This window comes from Euprymna scolopes, chromosome 30 (assembly GCF_053919585.1).
Source record: "Euprymna scolopes isolate OS-2025 chromosome 30, ASM5391958v1, whole genome shotgun sequence".
Classification (NCBI taxonomy): domain Eukaryota; kingdom Metazoa; phylum Mollusca; class Cephalopoda; order Sepiida; family Sepiolidae; genus Euprymna; species Euprymna scolopes.
The window spans coordinates 74,058,309-74,081,457 of NC_136511.1; the positions used below are offsets into that span (position 1 = coordinate 74,058,309).

At 35.9% G+C, this 23,149-nt stretch overlaps 1 pseudogene; it reads right to left on the bottom strand.

Moving 5' to 3' along the window:
• Positions 1–6,542: 6,542 nt before the first annotated feature.
• On the bottom strand, positions 6,543–6,659 carry LOC145255093 (5S ribosomal RNA; annotated as a pseudogene).
• Between the last annotated feature and the right edge of the window lie 16,490 nt (positions 6,660–23,149).

A 23,149-nucleotide genomic window follows, 5' to 3' on the forward strand; every position in this document is an offset into this window, starting at 1 on the left:
TTTTCCTTTGACTAATTTGGTACCCCGCAAAACAAAAACAAATAAATAACATCTACGGAAATCGCGATATATTAAACAGTCACGCGAGATAGCCTAGTGGTAGAAGTTTACGCTTCTTACCATTAGGGTCCCAATTCCGAATCTAGCTAGATTCAGCCACTCTGATGAGTCGTAGAAGACGAAACACATATTTATGGCGGGAATTGTCCTACATCTATCCATATTGACCAGTGAAGTAGGCCAATGAAAAAGGCTACACCATATTTAAAAGAAACAGGAAACCGATGAGGAAAGTTTTAGAAACCGCGACTTGGATTTCTTAAAATGGCGGATGTGATTTTCGAAGAAACGCCTTTTGGTCGAGGCAACGTCAAAAATACACACACACAAAAAAAGAAAAAAGGCATGAAACTAAATATTTCGCCGCCACAATTTCCGTTTTGAAGGTCTCAATGTTGTTTAGATTGTCTAATCTGAGGAAATTATAGTTGAACAGACGTTTATTTATTGAAATTGTATCGCTGTACAACTTGCTTGCTTGCTTGATTCACACGTAATGTAAATAAATCACAAAATCTGTTCTGTGTCAAATTTTGACCTCTGCTGGCTTGCCCTTTCGTTTTTCTTTTTCTAACGTTCTCTATCCCTCGCTCGCTCCCTCTGCTTATACATATATATAATTTTTTTACTATAATAAATAAATACCTACATTATATATATATATATATATATATATATATATATATATATATATATATATATATATATATATACACTAAATATGTACCTCTATCCATAGTTTTGAACCCCCAAGGGGCATAGGCCATCTGCAACTTTGTAGATGCTTTTGTATCGACTGAGTTCCTTTTACGGGGTGAGGGTGCTGGCCCCACGCCCAACCTTCCCAGAAAGTACATACAGCGCCTAGCCTTCCCAAATGGTCACCCATTTGATACAGGCCAAGCACAACGTTGCTTAACTTCGGTGATTTTGCGAGAACCGGAGTGTAAAAAAAAAACCCTACCTAGCGTTATTAAAAATATGAAGTAAAAAAAATAACAAAACAAACAAAAAAAAAAACGGAAGAAACTGAGTCATGTGTATGCGAGTATTATGTTTTTCCTAAATAGTTCACTTCTTTTAAGTACAAAAAAAATACTCGAGCTGAGATTGAAACCAAAACTCAAAGACCATTAAAACAGCTGGCCAAGATCTTTCAAAAGAGTTTTAAAATCTCGTGAAACAGTTGATAACAGATAAAAATCAGTTGACACCCCCAACTACCAATCTTTCAATTTTTACCTCTTAGCAACGCTTTTTCATGGAGTAAAACCGATTGAAAAGTTTTCCACATGTCTTAATACCTTATATGTCAAATTTCAAGTCTGTAGACTAAAAATCCACTGAGTATATAGGTTGAGAAGTGTCCTTACACAACTTCTCATTTCAGATTAGTATATATATATAAGAAATATAAATATATCTATATATCAATATATATCAATATGCATCAATATTAATATCTATCTATCTATCTATCTATCTATCTATCTATCTATCTATCTCTCTCTCTCTCTCTCTCTTTCTCTCTCTCTCTCTCTCTCTCTCTCTCTCTCTCTCTATATATATATATATATATATATATATATATATATATATTTCTTTTTATATACAGCCTTTGAGATTTGAAAAAAAAATCACTCCACCGCCGGTCGAGTGTGAGGGAAAATTTACTCGCCCCAAAATATTTCCACTCGTCCGACTTTATATCTTTGTTTCAGTCAATAATAGTAAATAATTTTACAACAATTCAATTATATTTTTCTTCTTTTTTCTTAATAAAAATATCAACAAACTATTCTTCCGATACCCAAATTATGTCATAAGATTTCATACAAAAATTAAAATATCTAGCCTAAACCGTGGGTGTTGAAAAAAAAGTGTTATGAAATCTCCGGGTATTCACGATTGTGGACTGAAATCTCCTGGTACGAAATCTCCGTGGCCCGAAATCTCCGCTATTCAAAAAAAAAAAAAAAAAAAAAAAAAATACCATTTAGCTGAAATGAACTAGATTTCTTAGAAAATCGGCATGGTTTAATATCTTTTTAAAATTTAAACGGTCATTTTTTCTTTGTAATTTATGGGGAAAATACTTTGATATAAAACAGAAATGGGTCTGTTTTTTTTTTATAATAAAGCAAAGAATTCACCTCGGAACAACATTCTAAAATTTAGAATATTATTTGTAAAATTGGGTATCGATGATTTTTTGAAAGTTGGACAAAAAGAGCATGCAAATATCGGAATTCATATAATTGAGAAAAATATAATTACTTACTTGTTGTATAATTTAATTTTTGGTGCGTGCTGGACGGACCAATGCATTTTTTCCTCTTTAAAATGTTCGTCTTTACTTTTGTAAGCATGAAGTGTATGTAGTTGTAGTGTCGAAGAATTTTTTTTCCAAATGAATTTCAAAATCAGAGAGCTAAATGAAGACGACATTTTGACTACATGCCGAATGTGTAAATTTGACCTCTTTTTGACCTTTAGCGTGACCACTCTTTTTTCAGTACGATATTTCAACGGTCACACAGCTAGAGATGAAAGAATTCACAAATGATGATACATAGGTCATTCTAAGTCACCGCATATTTGAGGGTCGTAAAATAAATGAGTGTTTCCTGTTTCTTTATTTAGCGAAATTTTATCAACTGGCGGGCGAGTGATTTACGACTTTTAGTCGCCCGAAGTAATTTTCAATCGACTGTGGCGACCGGTCGTGTAAAGTCTCAAAGGATATATATATATATATATATATATATATATATATATATATATATACATATATATATATATATATGTATTTATATTTATTGTTTTCTTCCCATTTCCAAACACACATTTTTCTCTTTTGGTAGAAATTGAATAGCTACTAGACACTGTCCCCGAGTGTCTAAAGTCTCTTTGTTCCGGGGGTGTTTGTCACTGCAACAATTAGATTCTTAGGATCTGAAAATACTCAGGTAATACGCGACTATGACAGTTACGCCAGCGAGTTCTTACCAGAAACAAGAAGACTAATAAGAAAACTAGAATCGTTCCAAACCGAAATATGTAGAGAGGAATTGTTCATCATTTTATGAAACATGCTTAAAGAAAGGAATGCTGCCTAAATGCACATACACAAACAGACGCAGATACACACACATATGTATATATATCTGTCTCTACTATTATATAAAAGAAACTTTGTGTGTGTATGTGTGCGTATTGTGTATGTATGTGTGAGTTCGTTCACTATGGAGTTGGAAACAACAAACAATTTTTACACAAAGGTACTTGAAGTGTATAGAAATGTTCTCACGTAGGTTTTGTATAGGAATGCCTCTGATAAGTACGGAAAAATCGATAATCAGAGAAATCCGATCAAAGAAAGAAATTCGATTTTGACCAAAGTTAAAACTTTTATACAACCTAACATTACAAGTGCATTTGAGAAGTTTTATCAACGCACAAGGAGAATGGCCAAACCTATAAAATCAGCCGTAGATTCTTTTATAAAACAGAGGCGCGTTTAAATGCATGTTTCTTTTACATAGCACGATGGAACCATAACACTTGACTTTTGTACCTTAAACTTTAAATGATTATGTAAAATTAATTTCATAAAATCAACATTTAGTTTTTTGATAAGACAGGGGCGCTTTCGAAATGAATGTTTCTGTTTAGAGCGCAACTGAACCATAATACTTGATTTTTGCATTTTAAACTTTAAGTAAAGACATTATTTACAGATAATGTTATAAAACCAACAGTAGATTCTCTACAGTGCAATGCAAACTACAATATATTATGGAGACATGTGGAGCCACCCCCCCCCCCAGTACACTGCGGGGTGTCCCTAACTAGAGCAGACACTCAATATATTTGATTAAAACTAGTCGATTTCACTGATTTCGATGGCAATAGAAGTATCGGTGGGTAAGGCATTTAATCCCGGACAACGCTGCGTTTCCTTTCTAGTATACATATATATATATATATATATATATATATATATATATATATATATATATAGTTAATTTAATTCTGAAATAATGTAGCATTGTTTACGAAATTTGTGCCCTACTGTAGAACTTTTATAATCATCTAGGGTAGTGGGTGCACATACAAGAGACACACCTATTTAAATATATAAGTACAATAATGTATTTTAAACGCACACATAAATACATCCCTGTGTTTTACAAAATTTAATATGTAAATATATTTACATATATATATATATAGCTTAGGAAAAAAAACGAAAATCACACGGATTAATGTCTGGACTATAGGGAGGTTTGAGGACCTGTTTTGTGACAATAAGGCTTTAGTAGCGTGTATTTCAATTCTTGCTGCACCTGTTTCTTTGAACCTGAAATCATAAAAATTAAGCAATTATCTCATAGGATGTATGGCAATAAAATACTGAATTTTCAAGAATCTAAGACAATTTTAAATGTCTGGATAAAAACGCACGGAAACTTATTCAAGGAATTTTGCATATATATATAAAAGCCTGAAGAGTCCTAGAGTGGATGAAACGAGGAATATTCAGTCTAGCTTAATCACTATATATATTTTATAACTTACTAACTACCTCTACCTATTGAGCACTTTTGAAGTAAATACTTAAAGTTTACGCATAAATTTATACTTTCGTATATTAATTTTATGTGAGTAAATGAAGTAGTTATATATACATATATATATATACATATATATATACATATATATATGCATATATATATGTATGTATATGTATATATATGTATGCATGTATATATACACACATATATATATATATATATATATATATATCTGTACATGATTTACTCCTAAACTAATTAACCAATCATTATGGATTTTTAACACAGCTGCTAGATGTAAGAATGATTATGCTGACTATATTTAGTTTCACCACTTTTACACAATTATGATGAAATTTCGGAAATCGTAATGCTGAATTTCACATTAAAAAAAAATGGTATCTACGCATTTCTCGTATTTTTAAGATGATTATATCCAAAAATTACGAAAATCGATAAGGTAGAAAATTATTTATTAAAGAAAATAAAAAATAAAATTTGATGAAAACGATCGTAAGACACAGGAGAGTGCAAAAGGAAGGTGATTTTCCGTTTCGGTTTAAACAATATGGCCACAATTTTTCACCTGCTAACAAGATTAAAGTTGCTTTTTTTTTTTTTAATAATTCAGTAATATTCATGTGATTTCAAGTGCATAATTTGGAAGCTACCGTTGTAATTTATAATTTTTGTAATTGACAAAAAAAAAAAAGAAAAAAATCACTAGAAACCATTGATTTTCATCTGAAAGCTCCATTTATCGATTAAAATTTTTTGGTCCTAATAGTGTAGAAGCGCCTTAATTTCATTTAGTTTTATTTCAAATAGAGTAAAAGGATTTTGGAAGCCCTATGTAAAAATGAGGATTCCTCCGACTTTTGCTAAATTTTTACAATAAGTATTAGGCATCAATTAACAAATATTTCAAAATTGTGTTATATTTGAACAATTTAATGGGTCTTAGGGGACCCAATTCTGGCACGATTCCCCCATTTAAAATTTCAAATATATCAGATTTGCATCCAATTTCCACCTGAGTCATTAGATATTACTTAAGCAATATTCCCTGACTACCACTTTCATCTTAAGATACCTTAAGCCTGAAATTTTTTAATATTTACTAGAATAAAAATCTATTAACCTATACAGTGTAACCCGCATATAAGATACTTCCTATCCGGCCCGTATCGCTCTCTTATGTCAGGGTTACTCTTACTTCCGGGTTTCTTATATCCGAGTGATATTGTATATTAACACAGGCTCTAATTTGAGACCAGAGAAAATATCTCTTATATCCGTTTTTCTTATATTCTGGTCTCTTATATCCGGGTTACACTGTATAACAATTCTTTGTTATGCGGTAACATTGATAATTGTTCAACCCTGAAAATTGATGTATCGTCTGGTAGGCGTTTTTGGGATACGTTGTTATTACAGATAATTGCACTTTCGTTTCTATTCTTGTCTTTAGAGCCGTCAGTATATATGTGTGTCCAGTTTGGATGTTGCTCTAATATGTTGTTTAGGTGGCCTATGTAAATTGAAGGATGTGTGTTAGTTTTAGAGTATTTTTATTGGTTTTGAATGATTCTATGTTGTTTTAGTGACCAAGGAGGCTGCTCAGGAAATTTTTATTTTTCTAGAATAAAAATTTATTAACCTACCTTACAATTATATTTGTTATCCCTTATTCAGTTAGTACGGCGCTATGTTACCAATAAATAAGCTCCGTCAGTCTTTGACGGACAATAGATACCTACCTAGGGGTGCCTGCGCGTGAAATTTTTGTGGCAGGAGGTGCGCAATCAGCAACCATGCAATTTCTGAGTCGATATTGTTAATACCAGTGACAAGTGAAATGTATGTTCAGGACGACATGAAACAAATACCGAGATAAGCCGAGAGCACATACAGCGCCTGTAATTCCCAAATGGTCACCCATCTGGTACTAACCAGGCTCAACGTTGCTTAACTTCGGTGATCTAACGAGAACCGGTGTGTGAACGCGATTATGCCGTATATGTTACCAATAGTCAGTCGCTCAAACCAGAGTGTGTGAGACCTTCAAATTGAACAAAGGACTGGAATCATTATATAATTGCATCATATACCATTTTAAAGCTATTTTCTTCGCTCTTGAAAAAGCACACGAAAAAGTGGACGAAACGATGGGATATTACATGAGATTACATACGGTAACCTCTACCGGGAATGCCAAGGTGGCGGCTGAGATTATTTTTGCGAACCAGAATGAAACCCTCTGTGCATTGTGGTTTCAATTCTGACTTTCCGATCTTGTTACGTTTCAGAAATTTTCAGTTGAGGACTAAAAAATCGGTACTCATGCAGATATTGATCCAGACGTAACTCAGCGTTTGCTCGGCTTTCTCCGGAACATAACATCAACAGCTCAGGTTCTGCCGCTGTTTGACGTAACATAAAGCTGAGCCAATTACAATGCCGCGCGGTAATTTTCAACTTGATGCGCGTGCGCGCGAGCTGAAAACCCGAGTAGCAGACGACAATTTGGAAAGGGGATAAAAAGGTTTATCATTGAACGTGGAGTAATGCTGGCAGCCGTCTTTTTTCACAACTGAGAAATTAGTAAAGCCGCTCTTAACATAAGGAGGTTGGGGCGTTCATTCCGAAAGCCGTATAAAAAAAGTGAAAAATGTCGTAAAAAATACCCTAGTAAAACTTGCGAGGACGCTCTGTTTTACGGTAGTTTTTAAAAATGAAACGGAAATTTATGTTACATCAAACAGCAACAGAACCCGAGCTGTCCACGTCATGTCCCGTGGAAAGCCGAACGAACGCTGAGTTACGTCTTGATCAATATCTGCATGAGTACCAAAAAATTTTATTTGAATTATTCGGACTACTATCCTCATCTTAAATGTCATTCTTACAATATTTCAGCTAATGTATTCTCCGACCATCATCAGATGCGTGTTATGAAACCGAAGAATTTTTCTGTGTAACTTGGAAATCTGTACGGAATTTTGAACTGAATCCTTTATTTAATCCATGGGGGTAGGGAGGACTGTTCTAACACCGTCAACCACTATGGGATAATCTTAAGTAATTCTTACTTAGATTTTTAGTATCGCCTGTAATGAAGATTAAACCTTCAACCTCTAGATAACTCCCAATTCGAACTGATCCTACTAAGCACGTTACCGATTCATACGTTTACTTATGTTATTTTTTTTTTACAAAAAAGGTCACCAGTTATCAATGTCCGATGGCCACTCGAGGATAAAAGTTAATGTGTGTACGGTAGTCATTGCGACAATAGCGTAGTAAACGTTAGTAGTGGAAATTTGGTACAATTAGATTATTTAAGAGAACGATTCGACAAGAATTTGTTTATCTGGAACTTGAAAACGACAATATTGCAGTCAGCTGGAAAGCAGACCAGCGGAACAGAGTTCCAAAGATGGGCAGTTCTAGGAAAGACACCTTGTCCATGAAATCCACGTTTAGGTTTAGGTGCCAATAGAGAGGGGGAAATTATTGATAGGTCTGGAAGGACGGACCTCCTAGGACTGCATAAAACAATACCTTAGCCAAACAAAGTAAATCACTGGCATTAAAATAACTATTGTCGATGACGTAATGCCGAGTGGTATGCTTTTTACATAGAAGCTACCTGATATTTAGTTCTTTTTCCACCACAGCAGGATGTGGTTCAAGGCCAAGAATGTGAATTGATACGCAAGCTAAACTCGGAGGTATCTTAATTGTCTACGTAGGGCTTCCCCAGTCTGTTGCTTCATTTAATATAAAACTAGATGAAATTAAATGTGGTTTTGGCTAAGCGGGTGTTTTTGTGTGAAAGACTTTTGTAAAAACTTTCCAGATTGATACGTTTTCGATTTAAATTTTTATTATCATTACCGATTCAGAGATCATTTTATAAGTAAAAGAAGGGTGTATACTTGTACTACTATAACGGACGATTCAATAAAAGTTTACCGGAAGTCATTATCTGACAGGAAGTCAGCGATTGACACATTTAGTCATGGAAATTTGAAAATTCGTTCAATTTAATCCACACATTTGGTTTGCGTTATCATGAACAGTTTTGAAATAGTTAACATATAAAATTCTATATATTTTAGACGTGCTTCGTTTTACCCGAGTGCATCACGGGGGTGGGGGTAAACTAAACGTACTAAACAAGTGTCACATATACAAGCAGATCACATCGACAGTAAAAGTGTGTCGACTTCAACGCCAATCGTACGTTATTAACAATCAGTCGAACGGATTATAGTTGGTTGGTTGTTTGGTTGTTTTGTTCTACCGTACATTAACCCTTTTCAGGCTATTTAATGTCGAATCCGGTCATTTTTCTATTTTAAAGTATTTATTCACGTTGCAAAGTTCAGTTGTTGTTTTTTTTTTCACGGCATATCCCCCCCTTTTCGGTTTCAGTCATTTTGCTAAATATTTTCATGTTTCAAGTTATTTATAACATTAAGTATTTATCTATGGTGCTTCACCTGGTTATTTTGTAGAGGGAAATTGCTGATTTTGTTATCACCTTTGCAGAGCATGATTGAGTTTGCAAAGGGGATAAGAACTATTACGATAATTTTTGGCGAAGTCTAAAGGTTTAGAAGCAGTTTGTTTATTTCTCATCAAATAACATGTCCCCACCGGGGGATGCCGGTTGATATGTTCTGGCATTTTTTGTGGCCCGAGTGAAGACCTATTACGTTGTCTATCAATTCACACTCCTGGCCTTGAACCCCATCCTAGGTAGGTAGCAAGCATACCACTCGGCACTACCTCCTCGACAGTATGTTCGACAGGTAGTTATTTTAAAGTCAGTGAACTTACTCTGTTCGACTAAGGTATCGTTTTGTGCATCCGTATGATATCCCCTCTTCTAGGTTTAATCTTCTCGTATTGAGGAAGAGTTAATCTATAGTTAATTTTCTGAGGCGATTCTACCGACGAATATCGCCTGGGCTGCTGAGGCTATTTCTGGTTCACTGATTGTCATTTTATGATCCCCAGACAGCCTCGAGCAATTGCAAAGGGAAAGCCAATAACGTAAATGTCTGGCGCATGTTTGGTCACGAAGTCAGAACTTTCAGACAGCCTAATCTGATAATCTTATTAGGTTAGAGCAGCCATTCTTAACTTTTACTTCATCATTGACCTCTTTCGCTCTATGTATCTCTCCATTTTCACCTCCATGCAAAAAAAAAAAAAAAAAAAAAAAATTATAGTTACCATAAAGTGACAGAAAAACAAGAAAGGTGAAAAAGAACCTATTTATTGTTTAGTACTTATAGGTTTTGTATAAAAGTAGTATTATACACAACATAATAACGAAGTCCAAAGCTATATTAGACATATGAATCTAGGTATGTACAATTTTTATGACACAATATGAAAATAAATTACTTTTAAACTATCAGGTACTCCAATTATTTTCCTTCGACTATATAATTTTTTTACCTCTAGAGGTAAATTTACCTCTTGTTTATAACCTATTAAGTTAGAAAATTTACCCCTTGTCTGATAACCTATTAGGTTGTTTTTTTTGTATCCTGTACACAGGGTAAAGGCTAGTGGATCACCAGCCAGAAAACATCGGAAACATCATGCTTGGGGGAATGGTGGCTTTATAGAGATACAGGATGACCCATCCCCCCCAAAAAAAAACTGGCCCCAACTCTAATTAGGCGCCGTTTCTTAGTGTTTTGTCCCAATGAAATGAAACTTTGGTAATAACTAGTTTATTATATTCAAAACATCACATCAAAACACTAGGGTCTTTGGCCCTTTTTTCTCCGTTCTAAAGCATATGTTCTAGATGGTCCCCATTTAGCTTTTGTTTTCTTTTTTGGGTAACCCTGTATATGATATTGGAAAGCTAGAGACATTTTTAGCTCATATATCGGGGCCTACATTCTTTGCAACTGACTTGGCAGTATCTTCTATATATTTATTCTAATTCATGTCGTCTGAGAATGTTAAGTTTGAAGATTGGCCTCTCTGGAAGGGTGTTGTCAGTCATGACAATCGGTGATTGGGAAGGTTTCTTATAATTTTTTAGGGTGGGGGGATTGGCTTCGTATTATTGGATGTGCCCATTCAATTTTGAATCCGTTCTAGTACAGACTAAAAATTCAGCCTTTGTCATGGATATGTGTGCATTCGATTTCGCTGTACTTCGAGAATAGACAGATTTAAATTATTTGAGTTGGCCCAATCGATATGATAACGTCATAATCACATTGATAGACTGAAATGATTACGTTGAGTCGGCCAGTACCAGATAGGTGATCAATCTGGGAATAATGGTTTGATTTGATTGTTTCCTTTCACGGCATATCACTTTATAGATTATTTAATGCCGAATAGGATCATTTTGATAAAAAAGCGAGTTTTTTTTTATGCTTTAGGATTTTTTATATCTTCAACTATTTATTCATTGTGCTTGGTTTGGTTGTTTTGCAGAGAAAATTGTTTTTTTTTTTTAAGATTTGCAGCGCATGATTGAGTTTTGCAAAAAAAAAGAAGAAGAAAAAACAACATCAATGTTTTTTTTGCATTTTAGGGCAGGAAGTCGGTATCTTCAGACAGTACTATGGTACTAATTTGGGAATAATAGACGGTGTATGTCTGCGCGCACGCGCGCGTGTGTACGGTTGTGTGCGTAGGTGGAGTTGGTGGCGAAACCTTCCTGTAAAAAATTAAGCCACAAAGATCCTTTTTATTACAAGAGAATCACCACTTATCAAGGCCGGGAGGCCACCCGAGGATAAGGGTTAATGAGTGGAAGTTGGTCAGTGAGACATCTCAGTGATCGTTTTTGGTGGGAATTGGGCAGAATTGGACTATTAAAGGAGATGGGATAGCAAGAACTTCTATATATTGGACGATAATGTTCTAGTCAGCTGGGAAGTAGGCCAGTGAAAAAGAGTTCCACATGCGGTTCTCAGAAGGAAGCTTTGTTCATGGAAGTTGCATTTAAATTTAGCCACTGATAGAAAGTAGAGGAACCTGTTTATAGTGGTTGCAAGTTGACGAGTGCAGTTTGTGAAAGTTTGGCGGAGGATAGTAAACGAAGCTTAGACGAGCACTTGCCATAAAAATAACAGTAGAACGGGGACAGACTTGTAATGCCTCTTCTATGGGACAGAAATTGCAGGGAGGAGGAAAGGGCATCGCCATGCCTGTGGTTCTTGGAAAAGAAGCCATTGAAATAGAAAGCTGTATTAAAATGAGATACTAAAACAGTGAATTGATAGAACCCATTAAACCAGCGAGTCAAACGAGCTAGAAAAAAATATATTTCTGAAGAATACATACCGTAATTGTATTTATAGAAAAGACTGGGACTAGCAACACCACATGCGTGGAAGAAATTGTGGAAAAATTAGATCAAGTTTGATGGTAACTAATTTAGCTGGCAATAATGATTATTAAAAAAAATAAATAAATGAAAGAACGATTAAATGCTCTGAAGCCACCCCCTCCCCCGAAAAAGTCACTGGAATAAAAACGAGAAATCTATTTAAATAAAGCTTACAGGAAGAAATTACGTGACCGGTAGTAAGCAATTGATACATTTAGTGTATTTGGGCTGATGAATTTCTGTCCCATGTGAAGGTTCTTGCTAAGGTGCGGATACGTATTTGCAATTAGATTGCCCCCCCTTTCTATTTTCTCCGCGACTCAGACGTGATGTTGCTAGTCTCAGTGTTTTTTCTATAAATGCTATTAGATTGTATGTTCTTCAGAATGGTCTGATCTTTTTCCCTGCTTAATTTGTTACAGCTCATTTGACTATTTGGCCTAGCGGTCTCCATCAATTTGCTGTTTGGATACCTCATTGTAATGCAGCTTCCTTTTTCAGGAGTTTCTTTCCACTTGTGGAATTCTTTTCCTGTCGCTTGTTTTCTTTACGTACATCCAATCCGTTGCCAATATCGCTGGAAAAATGATGGGATCCTTCTATCGATCCAGTATATATCTAGCTGCTGATGCAATTCTCTACCTATATAAGAACCAATGATGGAGTATTGCTGTCACATATGGGCAGGAGCTGCGAGGAAGATCTTATCCTGCCTTGACAGAATTCAGAACAGACTTCGTAGCCTAGTGGGGATACCCTTTTCTCTTCCCTACAACCTCTTTCTCACAGAAGGGACATTCTAAGCCTGTCTCTTTTTTATCCTTATTTTCATGGCAAGTGCTCGTCTGAGCTCCAATCTATGGTTCCCCCTCGCCGAACATTCACGAGAAACACTCGTTTGGCTGTAAACACTATCAATAATTTCCCCCACTATTTATCTGTGACTAAGCCTAAACGCAGATTCTATGAACAAAGCTTCTTTCTAAGAACTGCACACCTGCGGAACTCGCTCCCGTTTAACTGCTTTCCAGCTGACTACAATATAGCCATCATCAAGTCCAATGTTTTTTTGATGAGCCGTTTCCCTTAAGTAATCCAATTTACCAAATTTACATTTCTGACGATTACTACGATATCGCCCTTTTGAAAACTGTACACTCTTTAGCTCTTCTCCTCTAGTGGAATCTGGACCTTGATAAGTGGTGATTTCTTTGTAATAAAAAATAACTTTGATCTTTTCAAGACGAGTAACTATAATCATCTCCTTTCGGTCTTGTTAGCTCCTAACATTAAGTAGCGTCACGCCTTGTCTGGAGAAATTTCCGTGTAAAAACCTTGGAAATTCATTAACTTCAAATCACACATTTATGGGTAATCTCCAAAAATACCGTTAGGGCTTACAACATGACCGCCAGAAGAGTCACGTGATCCGGTTGATCCAAAACATGAATCGTGCAAATGGAAAACGCAGCCTTGAAGGCAAACTTTGACAAACAATCACAATTTGTTTGTATTTAATTTTTTGTTGATATAATGTTGTTATAAAAATAGGCAAACTTTGAGAAACAATCTTAGGTTGTTTTTAGTTAAAACAGTGTTTATAAAAAGTATTTTATTCAGAACAAACAAGTGGTCGACAAGGTGTATCAGAATTTTAGGCGGAATTTTTGACACCCCCAACAAAAAACTGCGAATAAAATATATAAAACTCGTAATTTCTGTTTTTAAAGTAGGTTGTCAATTTTCTTTATGAAATATACTTCCAAAATAAACTATTACAGTCGTTTAAAACATAATAGAAGTATTATTTTTTATTTTTTAAAAACAATGTTTACAAAATGTCTACGCACGTTCGTAGACATTTTGTAAACATTTAAAACACAAACAAACTGTGATTGTTTCTCAACAAAAAATTAAATGACCGTTCTAAATAAATTATTTATTATTATGATATTGAAAAACTGTTTTTGTACTTAATTATTATGCTTGTTTGTCAAAGTTTGCTTTAAATTTGCGTTTTCCGGTTTCGTAATACGGCGATTCATGTTTTGGATCAACCGGATCACGTGACTCTTCTGGCGGCCATGTTGTAAGCCCTAACGGTATTTTTGGAGATTACCCATTTATGTTTGGGTATTATGAAAAACTTTATCATACATATATTATTTTTTACTGATTTATACGTTTTTTCTTCCTATTTTCAAAAATTCCTAATACGTAAAAAATGTTTTCATTCTTTCTTTAGTTTATCGATTAAGATGTCATTTTATAATATGAATTTAACTGCGAACATTGGCAAAACTCTTTATTTTCCTCTTGTTTTTGAAGAGAGGATACATTCGTACTAATATGACGGACAATTAAAGGGAAGCCCACCGGAAGTTATTACGTGACAGGAAGTCAGCGATTGACACATTTAGTTATGGAACCTTGGAAATTCGTTCAATTTAATTCACACGTTTACTGAGTTATACTAGGAAAGATTGTGAAATCTGTTTTCAAATCATTTTTAAAAATATTTTATATATGTTTCGCTTTACCTCGGTGTATCATACGAGGGGTAAACAAATGTATGAAATCATAACAAAATTACTGCATGAAAACATAGTTGAAATAATAATCTGTTTGCGTTTTACAGCGTATCAACATCGTCTAACCATTTAAGGCCTGAATTGTGAGTATATTTTTGTATGTGATTGATTTATACAGGGTGGGACGATAAATTTGTCGCCCTACAAAAAAAACGACACTACAGATTTATTTTAAAACTTTTATTGAAAAAAATCAATCTAGGTAATTTGATTATATAGTAGAGCTGACATCTATTCAATGTAGCCGCCTTCAGCCTCAATCACCACCTTGATACAGATCCAAAACTGGGAGTATGCCTTTTCCACAAGCGCCGTCGGGAGCTCGGTGAGTACTCGGCGGATGACGGCGATCAGGTTTGCTTTGGTGTTGTGGGAGGTCATGTTGGTGATGTTCTGAAGGTGGTCCTGTGGGTTCAGATCAGGGTCAGTGAGAGAAGGACACAAAGTCGTAGCACTGCTTCTGAAGCCAAGTCTGGGTCTCTTTGGACTTGTAGGCCGGCGCAGAGGACCTGACTATTTAATCGATCGTTTTGATAAAGCCATTGGTTCGATGAGGATCTCCGTTATTTTCGTCCAAATTTTAAATATTTTCAAATTTAACCAGCTATAGGCAAACAGCTCCACTTTACCAAGGTATCCACCTGAGGATACCTTTGTAAAGGGAAAGGCGAAGGGAACCCCCCCCCCCCTCCAAAAAATACGGTTTGGAGTCCCGATAGGCGGATGGTGAAGCACTGAAACATCTTTCTGGCAACTCTTGCTGCGCTAGCTCCGACCGTATTGACTTGCCTTTCCGTTGGACTTTGTCTGCAGCGCCAATAGAGGGTCTCTGATAACTGAGCAAACCTAGGTCTCCTTATCACCAGCACAGAACTGCACCCAGAGAGGCAATTCCAGCTTTGAACTGTATAGCCACGGCAGATGCGACAGTGTACCAGACTAGATGCAGAACGCCATTGTCTTGTTAGACAGAAGGTTGCCATCCAATCCATCGTTTTCCAATATTCTCAAAAGTGCTGTACATTGTCAACTGACAATCTCATTAATTCTTATCCTCAAGTGACCTTCGAACCTTGATAAGCGGTAACCCATTAGCATAAGCAAAAGCAACACATTATGAAGAAAAGAAAACGATGGACTGCAACAGTGTGTAATTCAGCTAGACAAATGGCCCAAACAGTATCGATTAATCAAGAAAGTGGGTGAGGTTAGCGATCAATAATACAGTAATGCATTGATGTGATAGACGTGGTTATTTAAAATTCAAATACTACAACAATATAGCTATTAATACATTTGCTGAAGACAACATCACAAAGCCAAAGAAGAACAGCCGTGAATCAAATGAAATCAATTATTATAAGGTCATCCTATAAGTTCTGTCTGATTTTGAATTCTCTGAAACTTTATCTATCTATCTATCTATCTATCTATCTATCTATATATATATATATCTATCCATCCTATTCTGTTTTATCTATCTATCTATCTATCTATCTATCTATTCTGTTCTATATATCTATCTATTCTGTTCTATCTATCTATCTATCTATCTGTTGTGGTGGCAACCACTGATTTGCATATGCGAATAACATAACACTATAAATGGCAAGCCTAGGTTGGCCTTGGGTGTCTTACTCAAATGCCACCAGAAGTGACGCCGAAGAGCGTACATGTCCTCCCACCAAGACTCTCTGACTTGACACCGTCATTTGTACATATTGTAAATATACCTTTTCTTTAATACACTTATTATTGCGTTATCTTGTTGTTTGCGTCTTCATTGTATTTCCTTACTAATTATTGTTCAACCTTGCAACCACAACAGTTGGCGACGAGATATGAAGCGTCAAATATAACAGTTTGACGAAGAAATATTTAAAAAAAAAAAGAACAACGCAAAGGTTGACCATTTTTTTAAAGGAATGCAAAGTGTTGACGAGCAAACGGATTTTACGCTAAAGAGAAGTTTCAACTCAAGTGAAAAAAAACTCGAACGTGGCAAAAGCGACAATTTACGCCGTTTTCTGGGAATCCGACTTGCAAACGAATGTAAAAGTGAATTTTTGTTTGTCGCTACACGACAAATCTTACTAAAGGACCAACTTGCATACGAAAAGCGAACTTTGTTCTGTCGCAAAAACGACAGGTCAGACCCGTATTACGAAAAGCAAGGAAGTAACCTATGAAAAAAGTTCACCAGTGGATTCTAATTACTGTTCTCCGTAAACAAAACAACAACTAAAGGACTTTTTAATTAATGTTTTGGTTGACGTCGATACTAAAAGGAAATACCACAGCTAAAACTAAAATTCAAGGAAAGGATTTTTTTTTCTTGAAGTTGTCACTGAATAACGGATAATACAGTAAAACGTCACGGAAAAAAGGTAATCTCAATTTAAGAGGTATTTTAATTACTAAATTACTAGAGAAAAAAAAACTCAAAGAACTAAATGTACTGCATACATTTATTCAATTGTGACTCGATTAAAAAAAAAACAAAAAACACCCAAACTTTTATTTTGTGGAAAGAGTTACTTATTAGTAAGTGCCTAAAAACGGAAAGTCAATTCCATTTCGTGATTCCAGATAAACCTGTTTTATTTTTTTTTTTGCAGCGTGACTCGCAAAAAGAATATATTATTGCAAGCAGCGATATTATTATTGAAAACAGGAGCTTACAGCAATTTGCTTTTTTGTTGTAACCAAAACCGGTGTATAGTGTACATGGTACAATATATTTTTTTTAACTACACACTAAAAAAAAAACAAAAAAAAACATGGAAGACTTATCAAAAATGTTCATGCAATTTTTACAAGCACAGGCTGAGCGGGATGAACGCAGACAAGCTACACAAAACGAGCTTTTGCAAACACAAATACAGTCACAGGCTGACCGCGAGGAAAAGAGAGAGGACAGATTATTGAAATAGCAGCAAGAACAAGAAGAAAAGCAGAAAATGGCACAATTAAAACAGAAAAAACTGCAATTGGAACAGGAAGAAAGGCATAAGAAACTACAATTGGAATATGAAGAAAGACAAGATGAACGTTTTGTTAAAACACTGGAACTACTAAAGAGTAATCGAGAAAATGTCGACAGTGTTAATTTCTCCCATACAACTATTTTTAATAGCATGGACACATTTCATTATGTGCCTGAGGAAGAGAAGAATTTTGAAGCATACTACACAAGATACGAGGATGCTTTTCAACTGGACTGTAAAAATTGGCCAAATAGTCAGAAAGTGAGCCTCTTACTCAGAAAATTGGGTACATCAGAACACAGCAAATTCGTAGATTACATATTACCTAAAAAAACTGCGGAATTAGAGTTCATGGAAGCTGTAAAATTACTAAAAGAATTATTTAATCCAAATATATCTCTTTTTCATAAAAGATGGCTGTGCATGAATCTAAGAAAGATGGACAACCAAGATTATTTGACATACGCATAAGTTGTCAATAAAAACTGCGATAATTTTAAGCTTGCAGAACTAACGGTAGACGATTTTAAATGTCTAATCTTCGCTCAATGGTTAGTTTCCACGAAAAATGCAGAAATACGCAGACGAGTGTTGTCTAAGCTGGAATCTGAGCAAGATTTAACCCTCCAGAAACTAGCAGAGGACTGTGAAAGGGCCATTACACTAAAAAAGGATTCAAAAAATATAGAAGAATCCGGAGTGGCATATGTAAGAAAAGTTAGAAACCATACGCACCAACCAAGAACTTTACAAAGAAAAGCAATGGAACGGGATATTCCAAAGATAATAACCATAAATATAGTACACAATATAACAAGCCCCTTCCTAGATATAACTGTAAGAGATGTGCAGAAAAGCATTGGGAATCAGATTGTCCTTATAAGAAGAAAAAATGCTACATTTGTAAGAAGGTGGGACACAAAAGCGATTGCTGCAGATATAAAGATTACACCAGAAAGAGAGTACAGTAAACAAAATCAAATACAAAATTAGACAAAGATCGGCGAAAATACGTAAAAGTGGAAATATTTAAAACATCAATAAAGTTACAACTCGACTCCGGCTCCGATGTTTCTATAATAAACCTGAATACGTGGAAAAAGTTGGGAAAACCGGCCATGATGAAAACTAGTAAAGCAGCCCGGACGGTAACTGGTGGTGGTATAAAATTTGAAGGAGAAGTTGTCCTCCCGATAAAATTGAAAGGGATTTCGAAGAAATTAAAAATATTCGTATTAAAAAATAGTGAAAATCTGTTTGGAATAGATTTAATTGAGAAATTCGGACTATGGGATAAGCCAATCAATACATTCTGTAAAAAATTAGAATGTCCTTCTCCAACAACAGTAAATATAAAAGACGATTTAAAAGAATTATTTCCTGAGGCATTCACGACTAACTTAGGTCGCTGCAATAAATTCAAGGCCTCGTTTGAACTTAAAGAAAACGCCAGCCCAATTTTTAGAAAAAAGCGAAATGTTCCGTTCGTTGGGTTGGAAAAGATTGATGAAGAATTAAATAGATTGGAACAGACGGGAATTCTATCAAAAATAGAACACAGCGAGTGGGCAGCCCCCACCGTATACGTAAAGAAAAAGAATGACGAAGTTAGAGTGTGCGCAGACTTTTCGACCGGGGTCAACTCCCTATTAAAAGATCACCATTACCCCCTACCAAGCCCAGAGGAAATATTCACGAAGTTGAATGGGGGTAATATCTTCTCCAAGATAGACTTGAGCGACGCGTATTTGCAAATACCGGTCGAGGAGAATTGCTCAAAAATACTATGCATCAATACGCATAAGGGATTATACAAATACAACCGATTTCCTTTTGGCATCAAAGTAGCGCCTGCCATCTTTCAGCAAGCGATGGACACCATGCTAAGTGGTATTGAGTGCGCATGTGCATACCTGGACGACATTGTTGTCAGGAGCAAATCCCTAGAAGAACATAAGGGACATTTGAAACAAGTATTTACTCGAATACAAGAATTCGGCTTTAAAGTAAAAGAAAGTAAATGTGATCTTTGTATGAGCGAGATTAAGTATCTTGGACACATAATAAACAAACATGGACGACGTCCAGACCCAGAAAGATCTGCGGCAATAAAAAATATGCCAGCACCCGATAATGTAACAATCTTGCAGAGTTTCTTAGGACTCGCAAATTATTACCAATCTTTTATTGAAGGAATGCATAACTTGCGAGCCCCCTTAAATAATCTGCTTAAAAAGGATACACCGTGGAACTGGACGCAAGAATGTCAAACCGCTTTTGACAAAATAAAGAGCGCACTAACATCCGAATTATTCTTAACGCACTTTGACACAAACTTAAAAATAGTCGTCGCTAGTGACGCTAGCTCCTACGGCTTAGGAGCATGCATTCAACATATTATGCCGGATGGGTCTAGAACACCAATAGCGCACGCTTCGAGAACGCTGATACCAGCCGAAAGGGCATATTCACAAATCGAAAAAGAAGCGTTGAGCATAATCTTTGCCGTGACTAAATTTCACCGATATTTATATGGTAGACAATTCATACTTGAAACCGACCATAAACCGTTAGTCACGATCTATGGATCAAAAAAAGGATTGCCGGTATACACCGCAAATAGATTTGCCATGCGGATGGACTGTCAAGACTGATACCACAGAAACACAATCTGGAAGAATCAGTCATTGCAGCAATTCGTCCAAATGTTGAAGTAAAAAATATGGTAGCAAACATCATTAAGGAACTACCCGTAACTTTGTCGGACATTAAAAGGGAAGCCGAGAAAGACGAATATATAAAGGACATAAAAGAGAAAATTATAACGGACACAAAGGTGCAGGAAGTTTTCTCCATATGTGACGATGTGTTACTGTACAGCGAGAGAGTGGTAATACCCAAAACATTGCAGAATAAGATGTTAACAGATTTCCACACAGGACATCCGGGGATAAATCGAATGAAGTCGTTAATGAGAAGCTACGTGTACTGGCGTAACATGGACACTGACATAGCGACAACAATTGATAAATGTAAAGGATGCCAGTTAGCGGCAAAATCTCCACCTATAGTACACAAACCTTGGCCGAAAACCGACCAACCATGGTCGAGAATCCACATGGACTTCGCTGGTCCAGTAGGTGAAAACTATTATTTAATTGTAGTGGATAGTTTCACAAAATGGCCGGAGGTAATGCGTTGCAGGAATCCAACAACGAACAACTCAATAGGGTTCCTACACGAGTTGTTTGCAAAATTCGGTGTACCAGACACACTGGTCACTGACAACGGAACGCAGTTCACATCCGCAGAGTTTAAGGAATTTTGCGACACGTTCCGAGTGAAGCACATCACGACTCCGCCGTATCATCCAAGGTCGAACGGCCTCGCGGAAAGGTTCGTGGACACGCTAAAACGAGGGTTAAAGAAATCCATTGGAACACCAACAGAAAAAGCTTTGCAACAATTCTTGCAAGTATATAGGATTACACCACATCCGAGTACACCATTAAACATATCACCAGCTGATCTAATGTTTGCCAGAAAGGTAAAATCAGCGTTTGACAAACTATTGCCAAGGCAGGCAATTATCCGAAACACTACACACACGAGAAGAAAGAAATATAACTCGGGAGATCGAGTATATTTTAAGTGCTACAGAAATAACACATCTTACTGGGAATGTGGAGTAGTGGATAAACGCATTGGTGATTGTACATACATGATTAAAGGTCCACAGAATATACATAAAAGGCACCTAAATCAGATAAAAAAACGTCATATCCAAGATGATGATGATACGACAACAGTCGAAGAAGAGGACACCATAGATATCATATACGAATCTTTTAATTTGGAACCGCCTCAAAATGCACCTGAACTCCGAAGATCAGGTAGGAAAAGAAAAGTGAATGAACCATTAATGGTAAACACAAAAAGAAAAAGATATTGAAATCTGTGTGACTTCAAATCTTGGGAGGGGGGTGTTGTGGTGGCAACCACTGATTTGCATATGCGAATACCATAACACTATAAATGGCAAGCCTAGGTTGGCCTTGGGTGTCTTACTCAAATGCCACCAGAAGTGACGCCGAAGAGCGTACATGTCCTCCCACCAAGACTCTCTGACTCGACACCGTCATTTGTACATATTGTAAATATACCTTTTCTTTAATACACTTATTATTGCGTTATCTTGTTGTTTGCGTCTTCATTGTATTTCCTTACTAATTATTGTTCAACCTTGCAACCACAACACTATCTATCTATCGTTTTATGTTCTCTACAGTGCAATGTAGACTGCAATGTATTGTGGACTAAGTTACTGCGGTGAGGCATGTGAAGTTTCTTCTAAGTGCACCGCGGCAGATCCCCAACTAGAGCAGGCAATTATTGGATGTAGAATACGATGAAACCTATCTATCTATCTATCTATCTATCTATCTATCTTTCTATCTATCCTATTCTGTTCTAGCTATTCTATTATATTCTGTTCTATCTATCTATCTTGTTGTTGTTGTTGTTGTTCTTCTTCTTCTTCTTCTTCTTCTTCTTATTATTATTATGTAAAAAGGAACTTCGTCTGTGTGTCTTTATGTGAGTTCTTTCTCCGTTGACTTGAAAAAGGCTGGGTTGATTTTTATGAAATTTCACACTGTTTTTTTTTTTAAACAGGATTTGTAACAGAATGTCCTCGAAATGATAGTCGAAATTATCCGATGAAAGAAGCAACAGGTGATTTTGCTCAAAGTTAATACCTTACACAGCCTTATATCACAAATGCATTTGAGATAATTTATATGCCACACAAACAGAAAGGCCCGACATGTAAAATCAACAGTAGGCTCTTTGATATGACAGAGACACGTTCGAAATGATTGTTTTTTTCACCGTGATACTTGACTTTTTAATTCTAAGCTTAAATTCAAGCTATTATATATATATGTGTGTGTGTGTGTATATGTAATTTTATAAAATCAACAGTAGGTTCTCTACAGTGCAATGTAGACTACGATGTATTGTGGAATAAGTCATTGAGGGGAGGCATGTAAAGTTTCTTCTCGGTGCACCGCGGCAGGTCCCCAACTAGAGCCGGCCATAAATGGATTTGATTGAAAAATTGGCGATTTTACCGATTTCGATGACAATGAAAATATGGGAGTGTGAAACATTCGTTGATCATCATTTAATCCCGGGTAGCGTCAGGTCACCCTGCATATTAATACTAAGTGGAAATCTCTATTGTAACAATCAGCTCGGCGCAAAAGGTTTTGCTGGTTTGTAGAAGGTGCATTATGAAACCATCGTAATTTATTTTAGGTATGATTACTTCATAACTTTTTCTTTTAAATTATTAAAGCATCATTCATATTTTTTGCAATTTTCTTACTCGTGTTGATTCGAAAACGACATTCTTTATTCAACAGAAAAATAGTCTCATCTTCCATCATGATAATGCTCGTCCTCACAGAACACAGTGCAGACCTGCTAGGAGAATTTGGTTAGAAAATATTGTCCTATCCTGCATATTCTCCTGACTGAGCTCAGGATTAT